A 24,695-nucleotide genomic window follows, 5' to 3' on the forward strand; every position below is an offset into this window, starting at 1 on the left:
CACTGGAAAAAAAAGTGTTGCTATAAATATTTTTGCCTATAGGGGTCTTTTTCCTCTTTCTCTGGGGGATTAGAACTAGTAATGGTATTTCTGGGTCAAAGGTCATGGTGTAATAATAGCTTTCTCCATTGTTCCAAATTATATTCCAGAATGGTTGGATCAGTTTATAACTTGACCAACTGTACATTAATGTACCTATTTTCTCATAGTCCCTCTAGAATTTGTCATTTTCTTTTCTTTTTTTTTATTCACTTTACCAGTCTGATGGGTATGAAATGGAACTTCAGAGTTTTAAATTTTTCATTTTTCTAATTAGTAGTTATTTAGAGCATTTTTTCACATGGCTATTGGAAGCTTGGAATTGTTCCTCTGAAAAGTGCCTATTCGTGGCCAGAAACTGGAAAATGAATGGATGCCCATCAATTGGAGAATGGCTGGGTAAATTGTGGTATATGAATGTTATGGAATATTATTGTTCTGTAAGAAATGACCAGCAGGATGAATACAGAGAGGACTGGCGAGACTTACATGAACTGATGTTAAGTGAAATGAGCAGAACCAGGAGATCATTATACATTTCGACAACGATATTGTATGAGGACATATTTTGATGGAAGTGGATTTCTTTGATAAAGAGACCTGAGTTTTAATTGATAAATGACGGACAAAAGCAGCTACACCCAAAGAAAGAACACTGGGAAACGAATGTGAACTATCTGCATTTTTGTTTTTCTTCCCGGGTTATTTATACCTTCTGAATCCAATTCTCCCTATGCAACAAGAGAACTGTTCGGTTCTGCAAACATATATTGTATCTAGGATATACTGCAACATATCCAACATATAAAGGACTGCTTGCCATCTAGGGAGGGGGTGGAGGGAGGGAGGGGAAAAAAAATCGGAACAGAAACGAGTGTCAATATAAAGTAATTATTAAATAAAAAATTTTAAAATTAAAAAAAAAGAGAGAGAGGGAAACACCTAGATAGATAGACAAAAAAGAAAAAAAAGAAAAAAAGAAAAGAAAAGAAAAAAAAGAAAAGTGCCTATTCATATCCTTTGACCATTTATTAATGGAGGAATGGCTCTTATTCTTATAAATTTGAATGAGTTCATTCTGTATCTTATTAAGTGAGTCCTTTATCAGAGAAACTTGATACAAAGATTTTATTTTTCAATTTACCTATTTCTCTTCTAATTTTAACTGCATTAGTTTTATTTGTAACTTTGAAATTTTATGTAATAAAAACTGTCCATTTTACTTTCTATGATCATCTCTACCTATTATTTGGTCATGAACTCTTTCCCTATTTATAGATGGCAGGTGATTTTTTTGCTTCTCCAATATTTTTATGATATTAATCTATATGTCTAAGTCAAGTATCCATTTACAATTTATCTCCAAAAGAGTTAAATGACTTGCTAAAAGTTATATAGACATTGCCATAAATGGGATTGGAACCCTAGATTCTCTGACTTTGGAGCTCTTATCCTTTCCATTGTAAGATGGTGACTTTCACTGTCTTCAATTAGGCTTAGTTCATTTAGTATATACACTGATCACTTCCCCTTCAAATGGTTCTACAGGGCTATCTTTAATTGGCAATCAGCATATTCATGCCATGCCAAGTAAAATGAAGCAAGCAGAAGCCAGTCCACAAGAAGAAATTCCTTTGATTCCTTCTGAAATCTCCTTGTTGTTGACCTATAGGTAGCTTTTATATTTGTCTGGCCACCTAATTCTCTACCTTGTCTGAAGTTGTTCTCTTTTTATCCTAATCTACTCCTCCCCCTTTCCACCATTCCCTAACCTTCTTACCCTGAATATAGTTTTTAAAGTATTTTTCACTATTCTTTGCATTCATTACTAGCAGTAGTTTAGTCTGAGCTTCAGTACTTTTGACATTATTCTTTAAAACTCTGTTAATGTTTTTTTTTTTAAATCCACTCAGTCATTTCCCCTTCATTTATGTTCTAAGTATACTTTTAAAATATCTATATCAAGAAATGAGTTTCCTATATATTTGCATCTCTTTAGACACTCCTTCCTTTTCTTCCTCATTGAATAGTTTCTTTTTGTTAAACCCAAGACCCAGAAACAGTTTTTTATTTCACAGGAACACTGAACTCTGCTTTAGCCAATTTCCTTAAACTACTAGGATCAGTTCTAATTGCTTTCTCTGACCCTTGGGGACCATTTCCAACTGAATTCTCAGAAACCAGCCCTAAGTGGGTCTCTGAATTGAGGAACTATTGCCAAGGTTTTCTCCCTGAATCTAGGAAGTTATCACTATCCTCTGAACCCAGGAAGTCCCAGCTCTCAAAGTCATTAGACCATCTCCTCCTCCCAGAACTCCAAAACACACACACACACACACACAGTGCCCTGGATTTAGGTTCTCTTTTCAAAATCCTAGAAGTATAATTTCTTCTGTAAATCTCTAAATTTACTATATTCTTTTTTCTTGAAGTTTGTTGAATCTATTGATAATACTTTCCAAGGGAACATTATTGAAGAATAAAAGGATGATATTTGGGTCCAAGAAGACCCCTCAGTTCTTAATTCCAAAACGAATGGAAAATGTACTACATCCTTATATTTAAAAAAAAAAAAAACAACTCAAGTGACTTCTGGCAAGATAGCAAAAGAGACTTAGATATATCCAGCTTCCTCTATTACCTCAAAATAGCAAGAAATAAACCAAATAAATTGACAAGACCTGAGAAAGACCCCCTCCCAAATTTACAAAGTACTCACAAAGAAGTCACCACAAGAAAAAAAACAAATCAGTAAAAAGAATAAGGAAATGAACCAAAACAACCAAAAAAAAAATCCTCTACTAATCTAATGAAAAACATATTACTGGATAAAAATTACCCAAACTCTAGAAAATAAAAAAGAATAGTTTTGCAATAACCATAACTAGAATCCTAGATGAAAAAAAAGGGTGAATTCTTTAGAATAATGTGCCTGGAGTCAGGAAGACTCCTTTTTCTGAGTTCAAACCTAACATCAGATTAATTTTACTAGCTGAATGATCCTGGGGAAGTCACTTAACCTTGTTTGCCTCAATTTCCTTATCTGTAAAATGAGCTGGAGAAGGACATGGCAAACCACTTCAGTATCTCTGCCAAGAAAACCCCAAATGAAGTCATGAAAAGTCGGACATGACTGAACAAAAAAAGAAGAGTGATTATAATGGACCAAAAGACATCTCCAAATGGTGGGAAGTCCTAATAAAAGAATAAAAATAGGTAAGAAAATTCACTTCTCTTAAGACCCAGACCTGTTTTTGGAGCTCTGGCATCTCTAGACCTTTGCTTGATTGTGCCTGGCAGATATGTCTGGCCCTTTTATAGTCTCACTTCAAAGAACAGTCCTGTTCCATATAACTAGAGCCATGAAAATCACCTCCAATCTTGTGAAAATTAATCTATGAGGATATGTGAATCTATCAAGGAGACACAATGAATTGGAGTCTCAATCAACTTAGAGTTATACCAGCCTAAATCACTCTATCTAACAGTCACAAGTATCATAGAGTGAAAAAAGCCTTGCCTCTTGAGTCAAAGAAACAGTTCAAATTCTGACTCTGTCACTACAGTGTTACCTTGAAAAATTCTCTGGTCTAATTTCCTCTTTAAAATGAGGGAGTTGGACTACATGGCTTTTGAGGTCTTTTCAAGCTCTAGAGCTGTGATTTATGAGACACAAACTATATTTTTGAACACATATTAACAAAAGAAAAGGAGATAACACCGATATATTTAACATGTAATTTTTAAAATCTAGAAAATCAAGAAATTAATAACTCCCAAAGAAGTATAAGGGTAAAATTTAAAAATTAAAAAAGAGTATAAAATGCTAAATAAAGCTATTCTTTACCAAATCAATAAAGTAGATAAATTTTAGCTAATCTGATTTGAGAGATGAGATAAATTTGCAAAATTAAAAATGAGATGGGAAAAGTCACAGTGAATATAAGGAAATAAAGAAAATTATCAGAAAGTATCTTACCTAATCATATGTCGATAAAATTTTAATGAAATGGATAAATATTTACAAAATCTATGTATATAAGATGTTCAGATTAATAAAACAAAAAATAGAGACCATATATGAACTAATTTTAGAGAGAGAAATTGAACAAACCATAAATGTATTCCCACCAAAAAAATACCTGTAGTCCAGATGGATTTATAAATTTCAAACATTTAAAAACCACCTATCTCCTATGTTATATAAATTACTTACAAAACTAAGCTACTTTATCAAACTCCTATGAAATGAGTATGGTTGGTATAAAAACCATGGAGAGAGAAAACTGTAGATCAATATTACTACTTAATACTGATGCAAAATCATCAGATATTTGCAAATATTCTATAGCAATATATTCAAATATTTTTTCAGATTGAATTAATACCAAAAATGCAAGTTTGGGTCAGTATAAGGAAAACTACATGAATAAAAAGTGATATCAAAAACAAAAATATACAAATTATACGATTATATCAATTAGTACAGAAAGTCTTGAATAAAATACAGCATTTATGTATATTTAAAATCCCAAAGCCCATAGGAATAAAAAGATAATTTCCTTAATGTGTTAAAAGATATATTTAATTTTAACATATTTAACATGTATTGGGTTACCTACCATCTAGGGAGGGAGAGGGGGGAAGGAGCAGAAAATTTGGAACACAAGGTTTTGCAAGGGTCAATGTTGAAAAATTACCCATGCATATGTTTTGTAAATAAAAAGCTTTAATAAAAAAATGTATATTTATCCAAAACTAATAGCTAACATTATTTGTAGCACAAAAATATTGGAACCTTTCATGTATAATACAAAGATGCTCACAGTCTCCATTATTATTTGACATAGTGTTAGAGATACTAGCTATAATAATAAGCTTAGAAAATGAAGGTTAGGGAATGAACATAGCACAAAGAAGAGGCAGATGATAGAAATGATTTACTCAGAGTACCCCCTCAAAATCAATGAAAATTTAATTGAGATAATGAATAGTTTCAGTAGAGTAGTAAACTATAAAATAAATGCATGGAAATTATCAACCTTTCTGTATATTAATAACAAAACCCAGGAGGGGGAGATAGAAAGAAAAATCTCATTTCAAATAACAAAAAACACACCAAATACCTGGGGATTAAACCCACCAAGACACATGAAGGGTGGTTAATGACATAAATACACCTGTAAAACTTCCTACAGAGATGAATAAATATTTAAATAATTGGAGAGATATTCAGCATTAAAGATTAGACCTTTTTGCCATATCTATTCACTGCATTTAAGACTTAAATCATAGGCTCACAGATTTGCAGCTTGAAGGAACTTCTGAGGCCATTTATTTCAATCCCCTCATTTTGCAGATCCCAGAGACTTCTGTGATTGTCCTGTTGTTATTCCCCAGAGCTGCCAGGATTAACCTCATAGCCTAGTGTCACAGTCCCACAGTTTCCACCAGGACCTGAATTTGCTATGATGTCCATATCTTTTGAATCTGATGCACAAGTACAAGATGTTATTGTGATTCCAGAGCTAACTATTGTACTGACAGGGCTCTCTACCATGACAGAGCCCATTACAGTACTCATAAGACTCTCTGTGGTAACATCAGGGTACATTCTAAAAAGAACAGATTTAATCTCATCAGATGAGCCTAATCCATCACTAGAGACCAGCGGGCAGGAAATATCCACTCACTTCAGTAAAAGGCCATCAATAGACAAAAGGCACCTGGAGAGTGATTCAGGTGAAAGTGAGTGTAATAAAAGGACAGTTTTAAATGTAAACAGTCATGGAGTGGCCAAAGAAAAGGGGCCGAATTTTGGCATCTGTCTTGGAACTAATAGAAAAAGTGATGGAGAGTGACTCATACTTTTAGTAAAACTAAACATGTATGTTGTTGCCTGCCTCTCCTAGTGGTGCTATTGGAGGGGGAGACCTCATTGATCTTCAGAAGATCAAAAGAACAGAGGATATGAACAAAGAGCTGTGGTAAGAAAACTATTTTTATCACGTATAAAAATATTCACTAGATAAAACTGCACACTTCCATATCTCTGCTATAGAGGAAGTTGAGACCTTTGGAGCTTGAGAGTTCTGAGCTGCAGTAAATTCCTGCACTAATATGGTGAGCCTTTAGAATTAAGGGGGGGTACCATCAGACACCTTATGGATGAGAGAACCGGATCAAGTGAGAAACAGCAGGAAAATAAAAGTTCCCATGCTGCTCAGCAGTGGAATTGGATCCCTTAGGAGCCACTGAACTTTTAGCCTGGATATAATAGGAAGTTCAGTTGTTTTAGTCATGCCTTACTCTATTTGATCTCATTTACAGTTTTTGTAGCGAAGATTCTGGAGCAGTTTGCCATTTCCTTCTCTAATTCATTTTACAGATGAGGAAAACAGAGTTTAGTGACTTGCCCACACAGCTAATATATAATTGAGGCTAATTTGAACTCAGGAGGATGAGTTTTCCTGATTCCAGTGCTCCCTTCACTGTGTCAGACAGGTAGATAGATGACAGTTTGATAGCTAGATAAATAGATGGATGGATGGATGCATACACACATAGATACACAGAGATAGATACATATATAGATACATAGAGACAGAGATACGAGAGAGAAAGGATAAGTAGATACATACACACGTACATATAGATACATATACAGATATATAGATGTATAGACAGAGGCAAAAATAGGAAGGTAGAAAGAGGTAGAAATAGGAAGACACAGATGGACAAATGGGTAGATAGATGAAATTTAGCTGGATGGATGGATAAGAATATGTATAGCAGCACTTTTGTGATAGTGAAGACCAGGAGACAAAGTGAGTGCTCATTGATTGATTGAAGAATTCTAAAAAACAAACAAAAAGTGGTATATGCACATAAGAGAATATTAGTGTATACTCAGAAATGGTGAATTTGAATAATTCAGAAAAACATGGAAGTCTTTTTATGATAAAGAGTTCACTAAGCAGAACCAGAAAAAGATTACCTAAGGTCATGATAATGTAAATGAAAAAAATCTCTAAAAGGAGACATTGACAAACAAATGATAATTCTTATATTCCTCCTCTCAACAGAGTTGGAGACTGATTTCTAGGGAAGTATATTATATACATGGTGGGATGTCGTTATGGGATCAGTTATTTTTGCTGAATTTTTTCTCTGATACAAGGGAAGATCCAATTCTGAATTGGTTGAGATAAGGGAGGAAGAATGACTGTACTGTTAAAAGAGAAAGCATCGATTAATATTGGGATACATTATAGGGAACTCTTGGGTAAGGAAATTTCCTCTGCTAATGCAGTTCAGTACCTGCTATGAAGCTTTAGAGTCTTAGAGACTTACTTGAGCCCTGAAAAATTAGGCAAATTGTCCAGGATCACACAAAAGGATGTGCTGGTAAATATTTAACAAATGATTCTCAAAAAACCCAAAACCCAAAATAACTCATGTATTCACCACACATTTTAAAGTATCATTTGCATTACTAACATTTTCTTCACCACTTTCTTAAGTCTAGAAATCAACAAAATAATCAAGTCCTGATTTGTAACATTTGCCAAATCTGAGGTGTAAATGCTCACACTGCAAATTTAACAATCAGTTCTCCATACGAGTTGGTGGAGCTTGCTTCTGCATACCACCTGGTACATAGCCAGAATGTGTCAAAAGTGAGACTTTAACCCTGATCTTAGCTCTGATGCCAGCTCCCTATCCACTATAACAGGAGGCTTTATAAAACCTTTTTAAAAAATAGAATTGCAAATTATTAGCAACCATTTGAAAGATTCTTTCAAATTAAAAAGAAAAAGAGAAATGCAAATGAAAACTTGTCAAGTTTCATCTCATAACCAGCAAATTGGTCAAGACAATAAAAGGCATAAATTAACAATGGTGTGGATTGGAGGGGTGAGAAAATATACACACACTAATATGCCATCGGTGAGGTCACTAATTGGTCAAATAATTCTGGAAAACAAATTGAAATTATGTGAAGGAAGTCATTAACTGTTTGTACCCTTCTCCTAGAAATCCCACCAATGAATATATGCCCTAATGAAAGTAAAACAAACAAACAAAAAAAACAGAAAAAAAGTTTAAACAGTCCCCCTGAATACGAAAATATTTATAGCATTTGAATTAATGCAGCAGAAAGTAACTCGAATGAACAGTAAAGAAAGCTAAATGTTAAGTAATGAGGGCGAGCAATATTGGAGATCCTGATAGCCTAAGTAAGCATCTCTCCTTTAGGTGGAAAAGTTGGGGACTAAGGGTGAGGAATGTTGTATACAATGCAACTAAAATAAGAAATTAACTTGTTAAGAATTCACGAACTGAAAATAGTTTAGTTAGAAGTCTATGAGCCAAAATTATAGTGTGAAAAGATATACCCTATATAAAGGAAGAATTCAACCAGCTATCTGCTATTCCACTAAAGGAACAAAAATGACTCCTTTAAACTCACTTCAGCGAGTGAAGGAACAGGGTAAAACCATAGGTCTTCTACAAATTCAAATTTACAGTTGGAGCTATTCACATTAAAGTAGTTTTACTTTATTTAGAGTGAATGAGGACAAATTACTGATTGAGACTAAATCCCTAGGACCAATTGGACCTAGAAAAGATTTGTCCACTTTGGCTGTAATCTTTTATTAGACCCTGGGTTTTGGTTCCAGTCTTTAGTTTAAACCTCTCCTTCAATGAAAAGAAGCCTGACATAAAAGAGATATGGTTGTGTTATTTGGTTTTGCTTAAGTATTTTTCTTTGTTACAAGACCTGTCTCAAGGGGGTATATGCAGAAATACTAAAGTCATAAATAATAGGGGTGTGTGTGGGTGTGGGTGTGTACACAGGTCAGGAGAGGAGAGAGGGAAATAGAGAAGGAGAAGGGGAGAAAGAGAGAGACAAAGACAGACATAGAGAAAGAAAGAGCTATAGAAGCTGCTTCTAGCCAAACCCTTGTATTTAAAAATTTGAACCAAGGGAAATTTTTATTTACTATCATTTAGAAAAATTAGAAATTAGAAATTTTTATTTTTTATCATTTATTTTATTTAAAAATAGGATACAATAATTGTCACCAGCCTTTTGAAAGAAGAGAGAAGCAATAATAGCTCGCTAGCATTTATATGAAGTTTTAAGGTTTGCAAAGCTTTTTACATATTTACATTTAATTTTCTCAGTAACCTTGGAATGTAGGTGCTATTTTTATCTCCATTCATAGATGAGGAAAACTGAGACTTCAAGAGGTCGAATGTCTTATCTAGGGTCACAAAGTAAGTATTTGAGGCAAAATTGGAACTCAGGCCTTTCTGATCCCAATTCCCACATTCTATCTACTGAACCTCCTAGCTTCCTTTAGACAACTAGAAAGATCCTTGTCCTTGCTTCAGTGAGCAAATAGAATATAGTACAGTACTTACTGGGAAATCTGATGATCTTAATGAAGATTTAGGGAAAGTTTCTAAGTCTTGATATGAAATCTGGTTGGATCTACCCCTAAAGTGAACTTGAGTGTGGTACAATATTAATTGCCAGTATAGTGCTTCTGACTTAAAACTACCTTTGAAAGAAACACAGGGATGATATTTGAATGGGAAAGCCTTGTTATAGTCCAAAACTTTTTCAGTTTGGGTGAGCTAATTAAAAAGTCAGTTTAAAATTTCTCCAGGATCCTCCTAAGTTTTTTGTCAAGTTGAAGCACAGAATAAGATATGCATTATGGCATTCATGAAAAGTCTCACTTCTCCCAAAAAGAGAACCATAGCTTCTGTCTCATATTTTTTAGCTCATAAGTTTTTTCAGGATTCAAGCTCTTTTGGAACAGTAAAACAGCCAGTCAGCTAATGTCCCTCAGGAACTTTAACCTGTCATTGAACTAATTTTCTGTTTTGGCCAGAAATTCTGAGAATTTCCCCCTCACCTCAATGATATTTTTGTAATGGTAAATTGGATCATCTTTTGTCTCAATTCTTAACTACCCCTCAATCATTGAATGGGTGTTGCCTCAAACAAACTGAGACTGTGAAAGACCTTAATTTAGAAAGTTCAAGGCCACCCACTGTATCCTGGATCATCATTAGTTGACTTGATTTTTGCTCTGCCACTGGACATCAATGATTCTGGAGGAGAGTGTAAGACTGCTGACTTTTCACAGCTCTGTCTCACTTAATTTACACACAAGTCAAGACATCATCCTCATAATGTCATTGGTCCTCTTTGAGATCAAAGGAACAACAATAATGAAAACTTTAATGGAGAATCAACATCCCCATTCCAAGTCTTTATTTTATTTGATGTAAGGTTAGAAAATTCCTTTTAACAACAAATTCCTGGTTGTCAACCTGTACTTACTTCATATTATTATGGGGAGTGCCTTCCAACATAACTAGAAGCTTCAAACCTACCCACTTTTTGTGATTTACATGTGGACAAGTATTATCACTAAAAGGAAAACTATAAAACATTGCTAAGAATTAAGAAGTTTTAAATAAAAATCCTGAAGACATTAGAGGGATGAGACATTTTCATCACTGCTGCTGATTAAAAGCAAGGGCTCCAGAAATAAATAGCCGGTTAAGAAAATGTCTGAGAATAAAAATTTCTGAACCACAGCTTGAAATATAAGAATGGGGACTATTGGCCAAGACTGGAATACACATAATTAGTACCAGTAAGCCCATATTTACCTAGAGATTTCCGTGATCAATATTTTAACTTGATATAGTATCAGCAGATCAGAGATTTAATACTGGAAGAGACCTTAAAGAGACCTTTGATGGTTAAAGACCATCAAATTCAGTCCCTTTACTTTGTATATGAGCAGTTAAGTACCTTGCCCAGTTCACACAAGTAGCAAGTAATTGAAGTAGATTTGAACCCAGGTTTTCCTGACTCCAATTTTTAGTGTTTTATTCTTTATGCCATGCTCTAAATAGGAAGGAAAAAGAAGAAAATATTCTCTCTCTCTCTACTTCTTTTTTTTTTTGCTCTTCCTCTTCCTTATCCTTCTCCCTCTTTTTCTCTCGCTTTATTTCACTCTGTCTCTCTTGTTGTCTCTCCCTATATTTTGATAGATAAATACATAGATATGTATACAAGCATATTTATATATACACACATATAAATATATATTATAGATATATAGATATCTATTCCAAGCCATATACCATAGTAGAAGAACTCTATTAAAGATCAATAATGCATTGAAGACAAAATTCAAAAGAAGAGTCAACAAAAGAAACTTTGTCTCAGATGTCTATATACACATTCACAAAGTAGGGGCAAAGATGAACTAGAGATCTGAAAAGGAAATTTAACTTCATTGATATCATTAGTAAGATGCTTCCAATGACTAGAGCATGGTTATGAAATATATCAATACTCCAGTGAATCTATGAGCTCATCAATGTGAATTATCATGAAGATTGCAACCCTTCCCTAACAGACCATCCAGCACAATTCTCATCCATCTTGGCTTTCCATAAATCTGCCAAAGTTCATCTCCTCAGCCTGCCAAGATCTTTTCTCTTTTAAAAAAATTTTTTTCTCGACATTGAGTGAAAAAACAAAAGAATACATAGGCTCTCCATTATTTGTCCTTCATATGTTTGAAATAATGGAAATTGTATTTTATTCCAAAGGAACTGAATAAATTTAAGGGAAGGTAGAATCTCCATATATACTTAGAAAATGTATTCATGTGAAGAAATTCAAGAACCGGAGTAGAACAACACAATGCAGAAGTATTTAATAAATTTGTATTTGTTCTATTTATATTTATTCTGTATATATTTATACAGGGTGTTTCTAAAGTTTTAGTATAATTCTAAGCTTTAACTGCACTTTTGGGATAATATACACACACACACACACACACACACACACAAACACACATACATACCCTTGCCATCTTCTCCATTAGAATGTAAGCTTGCAAGATAGGATAGCTTCATCCTTTGTACTGGCACCCCCAACTCAGCAGAGTGCCTGGTACATGGTAGGTGCTCAGAGAATGTTTATTGATTGAGTCATTGAAGAAACAGATGGATTATTGTTATAGGTATATACCATAATACACCCAAGACAAAAGGAGGAAATAGATGAGATGATCAGGAAATAGATTATAAACCAAGCATTATAATAGTAATGGGGGATTTCAACTCTCTGGTCATTTACTGCAGCTTGCTTTCTGCCAAAAACAGAGCAAATGATAAATGGTTGACTTCCTTTGCTGGCAATTTCATTCTTATAAAAATGGAGGAAGCAATTAGATGAACTGCTATTCTGGACCTGATTCTGACCAAAAAGATAGAACTGGTCACTGAAGTAGAAATGATGGGAACTTTGGGAGGAAATGGCCATTCTGTCTTAGAATTCACAATAGAAGAAAAGACAGGTATAATCTTAAATATCACCATAGATTTTGGGAAACTAGATTTAAAAGTTCAAAGAAATGTAAAGCAGGGAAGCAGGGCCCCATAGCCTGACATTTTATAGAAAAAGTCAACCTGAGGAGGATGGGAAGCGCTCAAAAATGAAATTCTAATTACAGTTATACAAATAATGGGGAAGAAAATAGGGCACTATCTAAAGACAATGCAGATGAATAGAGAACGCACTGATAAATTTTGATTTTTAAAAATGTATAAAAGATAGAAGCAGCTGATGAGGAATACAGAAGAGAGGCACGGATCTATAAGAATGGTATCAAGGTGCTAAAACTCAGAAAAAGCTGAGCCTGATAATGAATGCTAGGAACAACCAAGGGTAGATAGCAACAAGTACATAAGACCAAGTTTAAATCCTGTCTCAAAATATTTACTTGCTAGGTGATTCTGAGTCATTTAAATTCTGTCTGTTTCCATGTCCTGATCTTAGTAAAATAGGGATTGTAATAGCACCTATCTCCTAAGATTGTTGTAAGGATTAAATAAAATATAAGTCACTTTGCAAATTTGGAAGTGCTACAGAAATGCTGGCTATTGTTGTTTTAGAAATATTTGTGAAAATTAAGAACAAAGAAGGAACAGAGCCACTCTTTGATATGTCTAGGATGATAATAAGAGATGTGAGAGAGAAAATAGAACTGATAAAGTCAGGGTAGCAATTCGTAGTTGAAAATACAAAGCACATACAAAATACAAAGGTACAAGGCCCGTTTGAAGAATTCACAGTGGCGTTCTCTTTGCCAAAATGTACCTTTATTTACAAAAAGAAGTGACAGACAAAATGAAGAGGTTAAACAGGCACTAAGAGTGGTACACGTAAAATAGATTTGGGAGAGCATATAGTTAGCAAGGAAAGGGGTTTTAACTATTAACAAGGGAAAAGACAAGATTCCTAGTGGAACTCACAATTAACCAGAAGAAAGGGAATATGCTATGAGGTGGGAGAACACCATTGACTAACAAGCTAAATCCATAAAGGAGTTTAGCATTCTGAAAGAGTTAGTTAGCTATAACAAGGAGAAAAACCCCATAGTGGGCAGAGGGAGAGAGAATAAGAAGAAAGATACCATGAGACAGAAAGCCAAGGCTAGTTAACCCTAAAAGGGATTCAGCAAAGATGGTGTAGGTTCTGGGCAGATTTATAGGGAAAATTTAACCTCCAGGATTTGACATCACAATTTGGCTTTCTGATTAAATGTAGTAAGGTGGGTCCTCCAGAGACTGCACCAGAGTGAGACTGTATGGCTGAGCTGATCCCATCAGTACCCTTCCCTGCTTGCTTAGGGAATATTATAATTTTATTTTCAGGTTTTCTCTGCTACCCCACCTAACTCAAGACCTCATCAGAATAGCTCTTCTCTGATTTTGCTTCTCTTTTTTTTTCTACTAAGGAGAAACACCTTCAGACTTAGAAAGGCAGAAAAGTGGTTCACAAAAAGTAGAAAGAAGGAGGTGGTACAGTTCCAATGATCTTGTGATGAAGCGAGCCATCTACATCCAGAGAGAGGACTGTGGGAACTGAGTGGTTCACAACATACATTTTCATTCTTTTTGTTGTTGTTTGCTTGCATTTTATTTTCTTTCTCATTTTTTTCTGGTTTGATTTGATTTTTCTTGTGCAGTAAAATAATTGTGTAAACATGCATGCATATATTGGAGTTAACATATACTTCTACCATGTCTAACATATATTGGATTACTTGCCATCTAGGAGAGAGGATGGGGGGAAAGGGGGAAAATTGGAACACAAGGTTTTGCAAGGGTTAATGTTGAAGAATTATCCATGCATATGTATTGAAAATAAAAAGCTTTAATAAAAAAAAAAAAGGAGGTGATACTTCCTGTTCTTAGTGAGAACAAGTCATCAGGCTTAGACAAACTGTATCCCTGAAAACTGAAAAAAAAACTGGGAAGGTGATTACTGAACTTTTGAAATATCTTGGAGAGTAAAAGGGTGATAAGCTTAAAATAGACAAATGTTGCCTTAGTTTTCAAATAAGAGAAGAAATGGTGTTTGCAAGCTATACATTTTACTCAGATTCCTGGTTAATTCAATTCAATAAATACTCATTAAGCATTGACCACTGTGCTACAAATGAAAAAAAAATACAAACCCAGCCCTCAAAGAGCTTATAATTGAATGGAAGAAGGCAACTCTCAAAAGAAAACTAAAAGTGGGATGGAGAGTGGGGCACCAGAAGTTGAGCAGCCTGAGGAGAGTATTGTTCCATAGCCCCAGGGGTCCTCAAACTTTTTAAATAGGGGGCCAGTTCACTGTCCCTCAGACTGTTGGAGGACCGGACTATAGTAAAAACAAAAACTTTGTTTTGTGGGTCTTTAAATAAAGAAACTTCATAGCCTGGGTGAGGGGGATAAACATCCTCAGCTGCTGCATCTGGCCCGCAGGCCGTAGTTTGAGGACCCCTGAGATGGAATTGCCTGGAAAGTTGTGAGTTCTCTACAATGAAAGGCTTCAGGAGGAATTTGGTCCCCCTCTCTTCAGCTTCCAATCAGAAAAGAGAGGCAACTGAAAAAATTAAGAAAATATTCAGATCTGATTTAATTCATCATGGGGATGATCTGCTTGTTTCTCCAGGGGGGAGTAGGGGGAGGGCACGCTCTTCTGTGGATTAGAAGCCAAATAGAGTTGCTGATGGAAAGTGGTCAAATTCTAGAACAGGTTATTAAAGGGATGATTTATGAGCTTGAGAAAGGGAAGCAGTGATTGCGAAAAGCCAACTTGGCTTCCTCAAAAGTTGGTGGTGCCAGAGTGAAGTAAACAGAACCAAAAAAACAATAGGCACCGAGACGACAAGACTGTAAATGAAAAGAACAGTAAAAGCTGAAGACTTGATAGTTGTAATGATTGATCTTGGCCCCAGAGAAGAGATGAGGAAATAGAACTCTTTCCTTTCCCTGGAAAGGTAAAGAGCTAAAGGGAGACAGAGTTAGAGAGTCCGACAGAAAGACAGAGACAAAGAGAGATGGGGAAGAGAGTCAGTCTCCCCAGACCATATTTATACATCTTCCTTGTCCATTGCCTTGTCATGTCACTCTCTTGCACAAAACTATTGGCTCAAGTTCAAGTTCCTTTGTCCAGAATTCAAGGTCCTTTCCAACCTGTTATCACTCTCCCTTTCTAGTATTATCTTATATTACTGCCTTCCATGTGCCTTATGTTTTAATCATCCTCGGTGATTTTGTGTCCTCTTTGTGTGTTCTTCATTGATCTACCATTGTGTCTTTGATCACAAAATACCCTATATCTGGATTTCCTCTCTCCTGTCTTGGAAGTCTAGCCTTTTTTTTTTTTTTTTTAATAGCCCAACCCAGATACAACTTTTAATTACTCTGTCTGCAAAGATCATTCTCCTTTTGGAATTTTCAAATGATTGTTTCTTTGTACCTAAGACATTGATTATACATTTGCATTATTGTTATTTTCCTCATTGTTCATTTAATCCTTATCATAGTATAAACTTCATAAAGGCAAGGACCATATCTCATATAAATATTATATATCTCCCCCAGTGTCTAGGACAGAGCTCGGCTCATAAGAGATGCTTGTGGGAGACAGGGAAGAGACAGAGTAAACACAGAATCTCTTTCCCCAAACCAGCAAAATTCCTTATATGCAACACCTGCTGGACTAAATAGTGATGCTGTTTAAAACACCCGGCCCAGCAAGAGAATCCTCACCTTCAGAACCTACTACTAATGGGACGTAATTATGTGTCTCTCTAGGTTGCATGCCTAAGGGCAGTCTGAATATAAGGAGCTTCCCTAACCTGCTCCTGGAAGCCTCCACCGAGAGCCAGTGATGTTGGAAGGTTCCCATATAGGCTGCCATTTTCCAGAGATTTTTGCCCAGACTTCCCCTTGTGACTGAAAATATGAGCTCCCCCATTTGATCTTTATTTATTTTGTTATCATTGTGGATCTCATTATTTTGGTGCTTCCATGGTTTGAACTCAGGCCTTTCTCAAACAACAATACTTAATAAATATTTATTGGGTTGAATGGAAGCACATAACCAGGGCTGTAGACCCTGAGTTAGAGAGATTTCACAGTGGGAGAGGTTATTTGAGACTGAGGCATTTAGTGCAGAGTTCAATCCCTAGAAGAGCTAATATTTACCAAGAGTTCTCAGGTTCCTTCCTTGAAGGAAAGGGCTTAGATAAATAGAGCGGATCAGAATTCCAGGCAGCGGGCATGTATTAGACCAGGTGGGACAGGGGGAGTGGTTTGGGGGTCCAATGCCATCGTCTGGACGGCCAAGCCTCCGCCCGCTGTGTGTGCCATTTGGTTTCTGCTAGTTCCCCCGATTTACAGACTGGCACTATTTTTGAGGCTCTCTCTGATGCCAACAGTTGTCCAGATGCCTTTACTCAGAAAGGGCCGGCCCATTTCTGGCCCTGCCACGCTGGTTGTGTGCTGGTGGCTGTCCTCGCAGAGCACACACACCAGGGTATGTACCTTGGCTCTGCAGCCATTTTGCAGAACTGGCATAGCACCAGGGACTGCTGAGGAGTTGGAAGCCAACTGAGGTACCAGATGGCCCCAGGGAAACCCCATATTCAGCCAATGATTCTCACCAGCAATAGAGAGCTGACAGTCATAGTCAAATTCTGCGACTTAGCAGATTTCTAGCCCACTAGGAGCAAGGACGTGCTTAATAATTGAAACAGCAGTGAAACCACAGTGTGTGCATCTGCCACCCATCCCTTCTCTCCCCAAGTGCTCATCCCCCTGCCCGAATCCAACGCCGCCGCTGCAAGCAGAGACATGTCTCATGAATAGTTCTGAGGTTGCAGTCTCAGAGCATTTACTCTCAGTGACAAATGGCAGGCTATTATACTTTGCTTGTTATTATGGTGTTCCCAAAAAAAAAAAAAAAGCAATAAACCAATTGCTCTATCTCTGAGAGAGCCACCATCCTCCCAAGGAACCTGTGTTGCACACACACTGAGAGCAGTTTGATGAGGTATGAGTGTGAGGCTGCTGATTGGCTTTGTTCAAGAAGGAACAAGATTTTCTTCTCTGCTCAAACACGAGATGTGGTCAGAACACTAGATCGTCTTGCTTGGCAAGATGAGATGGGGTTGTAAAGCACTGCAATGTATTCTTAAAATGGAAAAAAAAAAATCCTAACATACATAAGTAAGTGACAACTGTATAACAATTCACAATTTGAAGGTTTACCAAAAAAAAAATTTACAACTGCACTGAGGAAAGCATTAGCCCCACTTTACAGAAGAGAAAACTGAGGCTTAAGTGATTTGCGCATTTTAATACATCCAGTAAATGTCAGGGCTGACCTTCAAACTCAGAAGTCCCAACTCCATAACTAATGTTCTTTCTATTAAACCTTATGACTCTCTGATCTTTGGAAACTAAGCACATATTCCAGAGATTCTGCCATTATTCATGATATTTCCAGAACACTTCTTTTGGAATCTCCTTCAGAGACTGTTTACTAATCACACAAGAAAACCAGTTCTACTCTTTTGTTGTCACACTTCATTTTTGGACCTAAAATAGCACTTTCCACCTTGATAATCAGACGTGTTCATGTGATTTAAAATTATTTTTTGGCTATTTGCTAAATTTATCCTCAAAGAACAAAGATTTGACATCACTAATGATATATATATTTTTAAATGGATATAATTTGTAAAGAGCAAATTTCAAAAGAGCAATTCCAAAAAAAAAAAAAAAAAACATTTTGAGCTTCCTTGAAATAAGCAAATAGCTTCCCAAGGTGACTACTTTAAAAGGACGATACTCATTTGGATATATAAGTTCTGGTATGTTACTTAAAAAAACCCCACATAATTTCATAGTCGCTCCTCATTTGCTCATTTGGGCAAATCAATAGAGTAAGGAGAGAGAGAAGAGTGTTGCATAGAACAGGAAAGAGAAAAACACAGAGAGAGAGAGAGACCAACAGAGTGAGGGAAGATAGGCAGACAGACAGAGACATAGAGACAGAGGGAGAGAAAGGGGAGGGGGAGAGAGACAGAGACAGAGGAGAAGAGAGGAGTGAGGAAGAGAGAGACAGAGAGAAAGAGACAAAGAGAGAGACAGAGAGAAAGAGAGGGGGGGAGAGACACACAGAGATGGGGGGGAGAAAGAGAGAGGAGGAGGAAGAGAGAGAGAGAGAGAGAGAGAGAGAGAGAGAGAGAGAGAGAGAGAGAGAGAGAGAGAGAGAGAGAGAGAGAATAATATTCTGTGAAAATGGTCCTTGAGGAAGCAGCAGGCCTAGTTTTCATAAGCAGCCTCAATTTTAGCTGCAGCTCATCAGTGTGTTATTAAACCAAAGTGCTCTTATCCAAAGACACAAAAAGGAAACAGCATGCAACCCTGATGCTCTAGGGTACCCAAATGTATCTACTGCCTTTCAAATGTAGTTCTAAAATGTGTCCATTACTCACACTCTTAATGTTTTGTTAAATCAAATGTTCTAGTGCCGGGATGTTGCCTTTGCTCATGCTATGTCCCCCACCTGAAATAAACTCCCTTACCCGTTTCCTCCTTGCCTACACAGATCCTGATTTTCCTGCCAAATTCAGTTCAAGATCCACCACTTACACAAAGCTTTCCACTATTGTATGTATGTGTGTATGTAGGAGAGCCACCCCTAGAAGAGCTAATGTTTACTAAAGTTGCTAAAAGTTCCCATAGTACCTTAAATATATGAGGTCCTCATCACCTCAAGCCAGGACTAGTGAAATAGCTGCTGAGGGATTTGCCTGCCTCAAGTCTCTCCCCACTCCAATTCATCCTTCATCCAACAATCAAATTGGTTTTCCTAGACTACAGGTCTGAGCGTGTCATCCCCCTCCTCGATAAACTCCAGGGGCTTCTCTTGTCTCATGAGCAAACATAAGATGCTTTGTTTAGCATTCAAAGCCACTCAAAACTCTCCCTCTTCTATTTTTCCCGTCTTCTTACACCTCATTCCCCAGCTGTTCTCTCTGATCCACTATCACTGGCCATAAATACAAGACACTCCATCCAGCTTTGGGTGTTCTCTGACCATCTTCCATGCCTCGAATCCTTCCTTCATTCCAACTATTGACCTCTCAGACTTCCTTTAAGTTCAAACTAAAATCCTACCTTCTATAGAAAGTGTTCCCTAATTCCTCTTAATTCTACTTCTTTCCCTCTTTTAATTATTCCCTGTTTTATCTGCATGTAGCTTGATATATCAATATATACATCTACATATATACACTCTTATCTTTCCCCTCCCCTTAGATCATAAGCTTCTTAAGATCAGGGACTGTTCTTTTGCCTCTTTTTGTATTTAGCACAGTGCTTAGCACATAGGAAGCACTTAATAAATGGTTATTGATAGACTGATTGAAATCTTAAAATCTTGAAACAATCCATAAGATACCTAAGATAATCTTATTTTTTAATTTTTAAAAATTTTAATTTTTAATTTAATTTCTGAGTTTCAGAAAGTATTTTTATCAATTGCACAAGTTTAACCTACATTGGATTGCTTGCTGTATTAGGGAGGTAGAGGGAGAGAGAGAGAAAAAATTGAAACAAAAGATTTTGCAAAGTTGAATGTTGAAAACTACTTTGCATGTATTTGGAAAAATAAAATATTATCAAGTAATGCAAAAAAAAAAACTTCATCATAGTCATAGAACTAGCATCAAGAGTCAACATTCAAACCAAAGCACACTTTCTTCTACCTTAGGCCCTCAAGATTCTGTTTCATAAAATTTTAGAGCTAAAGGAGACTTTGGAGATCATTTAGTTGAATATCCTCATTTTGTAAATTAAAACTTCAAGGCTCAGAGAGATTGGACACCTTGATGGAGATAATATATCTGGTTTTAAATCTCATTTCTAAAACTTATTAACAATGACAGTGAAATTTCCTCCTTTGTGACCAGTATGTGCCAAAATGTTTGTGGCAGCCCTGTTTGTAGCGGCTAGAAACTGGAAAATGAATGGATGCCCATCAATTGGAGAATGGCTGAGTAAATTGTGGTATATGAATGTTATGGGATATTATTGTTCTGTAAGAAATGACCAGCAAGATGAATACAGAAAGGACTGGCGAGACTTACATGAACTGATGCTAAGTGAAATGAGCAGAACCAGGAGATCATTATACAATTCAACAACGATACTGTATGAAGATGTATTCTGATGGAAGTGGATTTCTTTGATAAAGAGACGACCTAACTCAGTTCCAATTGATCAATGATGGACAGAAGCAGCTACACCCAGAGAAGGAACACTGAGAAATGAATATAAACTGCTTGCATTTTTGTTTTTCTTCCTGGGTTATTTTAATCTTCTGAATCCAATTCTCCCTGTGCAACAAGAGACTGTTCAGTTCTGCACACATATATTGTATCTTGGATATAGTTTAACATATTTAACATGTATGAGACTATCTGCCATTTTGGGGAGAGGGTGGAAGGAGGGAAGGGAAAAGTTGGAACAGAAGTGAATGCAAGGGATAATGTTGTAAAAAATTACCCAGGCATGGGTCCTGTCAATAAAAAGTTATAATAAAAAAAAAAAAAAGAAAGAAATTTCCTCCTTTGTAACATGGTGGTCATAGTTGTCTCAGGAATCAATCAAACAACAAATATTTATTAAGCACCTACTATCCGTCAGGCATTGTGGTAGGTACTGGAGGTACAAGTATAAAAAATTGAAAAAAATCGTACCCAAAGTCAGGTTATAGTCTAATAGGGAAGTTTAAAAGTTTATCAAAGAATAAATACTTTTGCCCTACTCACCTTATTGAGGCATTAGCATGGCTCCAATAAGATTGTCTATGTGGAAACATTTTACAAACTGCTATTAGATTGTAAGGAAGCATTATTAATGACAAATCCACAACCTTCTAGAACCCCCATTTTCTGAGCTTTAGCCAATGCTCTTTTCATTATACCACCCTTCTTTCTTCTTAAGTTTTATTCATGAATAGGATATCTGGTGATGATATCGAAATGACCATTCAAAATGTAAAAACTTCAGCCAACCAATTCAGTCTCAGTAGTGTCAATATTATAGACAAATGTGATGGGGAAAGGTCTACATTTCCTGGGATGCCTGGGGGCAGAACACTAATATCCACTGGGAGAGAACAAGAATTCCTTTTTCCAGTGGTCACATGTAAAGTATCAATAATAGAACTGATGATTGGAGGGAAGCAAAAGTTTTGGAGAAAAAATAGGAGAGCCACAATAGAGCATCTGAAAAAGCAGTGGTTGGTATCCAGAAATCCAGAAGTCCTGCAAAATCTCAGTCCCCAAAGAATAAAGGAAGGAAACATCCTGACTGCAGAGAAAACATCTGGAATGTAAGTGACATACAGAAATGACTCTTGATGAATTTTCCACAAACCCTCACTCAGGCCACAGAGACTTTGTCCAAGCTTTCCTTATTGTATTAGCGATTTTTTTAAGGATTTGAAACCCAAACTACACTGAGGGAAAAGGAAATGAGATTGTATTTACCAGGAACGTGGGCTGTTGTTACTTTATATTTTTCCCAAATAAATATCTAATTGTTTCAATGTTGTTTCTCACCTGAGTTTGCTAGCCTGGCAAGCCACTGAACACCTGGACCTTAGTTAACTTCAGAAGTTCCCAGATTTATCTGGGTGAGGGCAAGATGATAAAACAGACAGGTGATTTATTAACAAAAACTCTGAGATATGAGCCTAGGTCCATATAAATCTAGGGCCATTCTGAAACAAATGAGTCAAATGGAATTTTGAAATTAATTCACTGAAGAACAGATTTATTGTTTGTACTTAAAGATAGATATGGTTTCAGAATCTTAGAGTTGGAAGTGACCTACAAGGTTAATTACCCCTAATCCATATCTAAATAGGAATCCCCTCTTCAACATCCCCAACAACTAGCTGTTTGACAACAAACCTCTGTTTGAAAAATTCTAGTGATGGAGAACTTACAACCTCTCAAGATAGCCTTTTTCACTTCTGAACTGTCCTAATTGATAGGAATTTCTTTATATTGAATCTTTCTCTCTGCAGCTTCTGTCTGTTATTCCTGGTTCTTCCTTCTCAGGTCAAATACCAGACATCAAATAAAAACTTTTAAAAATTAAAATAAACATCTGGATAGGGTGCTTTAATTTTCAATATATTTAGAATTACAGAGTCAAAGCTTGAATATGTATCAATATCAACTAACACAACAATAAATGCTTCAGAATAAAAAGGTGTCAAAAATTGGGTTGAAATATGCCTTGTTATACAATATTGCTTTAATATTCTGATTTATCCAACTGGAACATATGAGATTTCTATTGATCCTGGGGAAAAAAACCCTCAGATATGGCATGTAATTAGCTCAGAAATAAAACTGGTATTACTGCTGGCGAGTGTCCTTCTGCTGTTCCTGGGCAGAAGTCAGAAAAGTAGAGGGTTGAGAGCTGGTCTTGTAAAAGAGAAATGTCATTATACTGCTTACAAATGCAAAAGGGCCCTTTTTATATTGAACTAAAGTCTACGTCCATACAATATTTGTCTTTTTAAGGATTACAAAAGATTTTTCTCGTAAGAATCCTGAGATATTATTCTTATTACAGATGAGAAAATCAAGGTGAAGTGACTTGCAGAGTCAAATAGTATCATTTATTGAGTCAAATATTTCTGGCTTTGGGTCTTGTGTTCTTTTCACTCTATTGCATTGTCATTCACCAAATATAAGATCAGTTCTTTGGGGGGCGATTTCACAAGAGAAGCCTATGAGCCTCTCTTAACTGGCCCTCCCTTCTCTACCTCTGATGATCTCTTCATGGACTTTTGTAGGTCAGTCATTCTCCCCCTTAACAATACAAACAAAATCTACAATAATGACATTTAAAAGGGAAAAGATAAAAGTCACACACTTTGTACAGTTGATAGAGTATTGAACTTGAATCAGAAAAACTCATGTTCACAAGAGATCATTATACACGGCAACAATAAGACTATGCAATGATCAGTTCTGATGGACGTGGTTCTCTTCAACAATGAGATGATTCAGGCCAGTTCCAATGGTCTTGTGATGGAGAGAGCCCCCTGCTCCCAGAGAGAAGGCTGTGGGGACTGAGTGTGGACCACAATATAACATCCTCACTCTTTTTGTTGTTGTTTATTTGCATTTTATTTTCTTTCTCATTTTCCCCCTTTTTGATCTGATTTTTCTTGTGCAGCAAGGTAATTGTATAAATACGTGTATATATATATATATATATATATATATATATATATATATATATATATATATATATATTGAATTTAACATATGTTTCTACCATGTTTAACATATATTGGACTACTTACCATCTACGGAAGGGGGGGAGGAATGGGGGAGAAAATTGGAACACAAGGGTTAATGTCAAAAAATTATTCATGAATATGTTTTGAAAATTAAAAAGCTTTAATTAAAAAAAAATTCCTGTTCAAATTTTGTCTCAGAAACTCATTCATTTCGTACCAGTCCTTAGTTTGGGATGCCAGGAAATCTCATCATCCTGAAAGACTGCATCAATTTTGGTAGTTCTCCATTAGATTCTGAGCTTCATTAGATGGTGAGCTCCTAGCAAGACAGAGTCTATTTTTTGTCTCTTTTTTATATCCCTATGGCTTAGCTTGCCTGTTGACTCATACTTCAACAGCAGTCTCAGTATCCTCTGCCCCTCTGACTAGACAACTGAAGGATAGAGCAAAGAATTCTTCCCAAAGCCTTTCTTTAAGGAATGTTCCCAGGTCAACCATCTTTATTTCCCACCAGCTTCTTTAAATATATATATATATATTTTCCTCAATTACATGTCAAAAAACCCCATCAGTTTTAGGGTTATGTATGTACATTCATTTTTTAAACATATTTCCTTATGAATCATGTTGGAGAGAAAAATCAGAACAAAAAGGAAAAACCATGAAGAAAAAAAAAACAGAAAGAAAAAAAGTGAATAAAGCTTGTGAAGATTTATATCGGTTTCCATAATTCTGTCTCTAGATGTGGGTGGTGTTTTCCATCCAAAGTTTATTGGGATTGCCTTGGATCACTAAATCATTGAAAAGAACCAAGTCTGTCAAAGTTGATCATCACACAATCTTGCTGTTGCTGTGTACAATGTTTTCCTGCTTCTGCTTGTTTTGCTCAGCAACAGTACATATAAATCTTTCCAGGCCTTTTAAA

At 36.1% G+C, this 24,695-nt stretch overlaps 1 protein-coding gene and 1 long non-coding RNA gene across 2 annotated transcripts in view; one reads left to right on the forward strand and one right to left on the reverse strand.

Moving 5' to 3' along the window:
- Positions 1–14,610, forward strand: part of LOC127539365 (uncharacterized) — a 63,350-nt gene extending 48,740 nt beyond the window's left edge. Inside the window, exon 3 of the long non-coding RNA XR_007947910.1 lies at positions 13,890–14,610. This is a non-coding gene — a long non-coding RNA (uncharacterized LOC127539365). The remainder of the gene's footprint in view (positions 1–13,889) is intronic.
- Positions 1–24,695, reverse strand: part of TBXAS1 (thromboxane A synthase 1) — a 228,077-nt gene that overhangs the window by 187,991 nt on the left and 15,391 nt on the right. The gene's annotated exons all lie outside the window — the stretch shown is intronic.

The sequence above is a fragment of the Antechinus flavipes genome, chromosome 5 (genome assembly GCF_016432865.1).
Source record: "Antechinus flavipes isolate AdamAnt ecotype Samford, QLD, Australia chromosome 5, AdamAnt_v2, whole genome shotgun sequence".
Classification (NCBI taxonomy): domain Eukaryota; kingdom Metazoa; phylum Chordata; class Mammalia; order Dasyuromorphia; family Dasyuridae; genus Antechinus; species Antechinus flavipes.